Here is a 2,672-nt window from a genome sequence, read left to right as displayed (position 1 = left end):
TCTTTGTGTTCTTCCAGTTTCACGTCCGTCACGTGTTAGAAACCTCATCAACACGTCTACTCGCTCTCTGTGAATCCTCTGGACATTCACCTGCTCTATTCCCACATGGACTCACTCAGAAACTTTATTAGGAGGCTGCAGAAGAAGTTCCATAAAAAAGCCAGAAACAACTTGACTCAGACTTCAGGTCTGAAAACAGACAGTGATGTTTAGTCAAAGTTCTTTATTTTCACACATTAACTCAGTTTAATATACAGTTAAGTTTTATTCTTTATCCAGGTTGAAGGACTGCAGACTGACAGAGATCAGCTGTTCTTCTCTGGCTTCAGCTCTGACGTCAAACCCCTGTCATCTGAGAGAACTGGTTCTGACTGAAAACTCCCTGCAGGACTCAGGAGTGAAGGAGCTGTGTGGTTTTCTACATAGTCCAACCTGTCGACTGGAGACTCTGTGGTCAGTTCACTGAATGACTTTTGTAGATCTCTTATCTATAATACAGCATTCACTAGACGAAAAGCAGTATTATTGTCACAGTGAACCTCTACGGACAGGCCTAATCCCCTGCTGTAACCAACTGTTTCCATGATGTTACCTCGGCGTTCGCCAGTGAAGACAAGGTGGGTCTATCGGCGTTTGCGGACCTTAAGGGGGATTTGGAGAACAAAGGAGAGAGCCGCGGGGGGCTCGCTGAGCCTCGCGGACCGATCGCGACGTGTGATCTAATTAGCATATGAATCGGAGTCCAGCCGCTGGCTAGAACCTCTCTCTACTCACCATTGGAGGAAACCACAGACCCTTGAAACTAATGTCACTCGTGATTGGTTGGTAGAAGTGTTGCTATTGGTCACCTTATGGGTCATTGCAGTGCACACGTGGGGTCACAGCATTCCACACGTGGGGTAAGCCCCTCCCACACAATATTTATAATAAAAATGTATATATTAATATTTATTATTATTTATAAGTAAGCCTTTACCAAAAGCACTGCAGTTAATTAAAACTAAACATTCATGTGATGCTTGATGTTATAGGTGAACATATTGTACAGGGAACAAATGTGAACAAGGTATATGTGGAGTGAAAGCTTTATTTACATACAGCAAAAATATTGTACAAAAACTCAGATGAGGCTTGAAATGTTTCTCTGCAGCCTCTGGGTCATGACTTCTTTGTGGGACTCTTCTCCAGTGTGTAGACGTCTGTGGTGTGTAGCTGTGAGATCAGTGTAGCTTCCAGTCTTATATGAAGTGTGGGACACAGGTCGGTGCACTCCTGGCTGTGGAAGGATGGATCCATGTCATCTGTCCCGCTTCAATCAGCTGTAAACACATTCAGTAAAATTAGCACAGTTCAATTACAACATACACCTTTACATGTAACTGGAAAATTATTTAATGAATATAACCTTACCCTCTTTCTTCTCCGACAACTCCTCAATGCTGATGTAAGGTCTGGTCGGATCATACTGGCTCAGTGTGTCTTTGTACGTCATGGACAGGCACCTGGAAAACAACACATGTAACATGACTTTATTATTAATAAACGGAAATAGCCGCGCTGCATCACCGTTGGAAGATCCACAGCAAAAAAACACCAAAACAATTCATAAACAGTTACTTACATTCAATGGCTTAATTTTCTGCACTTTAAATCCGGACTTTCAGCGTCTCAGCCTAACGCCTCTTTGTTTATGTGTGTGTGTGTGTGTGTGTGTGTGTGTGTGTGTGGGGGGGGGGGGCTGAGGCTGTGAAAACATACAGAAAAAAAGTCACGTTGATGAAAAAACTTAACGAGAACAAACTGTTACATCTAAGTAATTCATACATATTTACACATGCACTAGATCTGCTCCAGCACTCGATGCTGTACTCGTATTTTAGCAACTTTCTCGCTATCCCAAAGAGTGGCGGACATGCTTTCAGATGTACCAGTTAGCTTAGTGGTTAGCATGGCGGCTCTAGCTCACCGTAACTCAGGGACTGTGCGCCCGTCTTCTCCGCCTCGACTCGTCCACACCGGGCCCGCGGCTCTGCCTCCACACGCACTCATCTTCTCCTCCAGGGAACAGCGTCGTGTCGACTTCAGCAAGTTATTTACCCCGAAGACAGAGTCACTCGTACGGGACAAGCTAAACACGACCCGCTTCCTGTCTGCGGGACACTCGACGCTGCTGCACGGCGTTTACGAGGCTCTGATTGGACGAGTCCATCAGCTGATGACGCGAGCGGGTGACGTGAGCAGCGGTTACTTCATGGGATAAGTATTTGACTGAGGCCAGGTTTATTTTTTGTGGTGTTTAGTACATTTACACACATGATTCACGCTGTTCTGTGTTCGTAACCTTATAGTTGAATGCACTTATCGTAAGTCGCTTTGGATAAAAGTGTTGACTGTTTTAATGGAATACTGAGAAAGTTTAATAACAACAATTAGACAATTGAAGTTCAAATTATGAAGGAATTTAAGCTCTATATTGTGTCTCCTTTATATTTAAAATAATAATCAAACTGAGTGGAGATGTATGTTGTATCCAAACAGCCGGCTGCTGTGTTTTGTCACTGTGCAGTCCATGGGGGATTAAATATTACACTGAAAAAATAAATCATTAAATCAATGAATGTTTCATAGCAATTTTGAAAGTAGTGGTGAAAAGGTACCATTTATAATTCATG

General features: G+C 43.3%; 1 long non-coding RNA gene across 1 annotated transcript; it reads right to left on the bottom strand.

Moving 5' to 3' along the window:
- Positions 1 to 1,069: 1,069 nt before the first annotated feature.
- On the bottom strand, positions 1,070 to 1,494 carry LOC133027124 (uncharacterized). Its single transcript, XR_009683256.1, has 2 exons — positions 1,411 to 1,494; positions 1,070 to 1,319 (listed from the first exon to the last, which is right to left on the bottom strand). It is a non-coding gene; the product is annotated as an uncharacterized LOC133027124 (long non-coding RNA).
- Between the last annotated feature and the right edge of the window lie 1,178 nt (positions 1,495 to 2,672).

Source organism: Limanda limanda, chromosome 20 (genome assembly GCF_963576545.1).
Source record: "Limanda limanda chromosome 20, fLimLim1.1, whole genome shotgun sequence".
NCBI lineage: Eukaryota > Metazoa > Chordata > Actinopteri > Pleuronectiformes > Pleuronectidae > Limanda > Limanda limanda.
The sequence above is the reverse complement of the archived record's forward strand: the minus strand, read 5'-3'. Positions and strand labels throughout refer to the sequence as shown.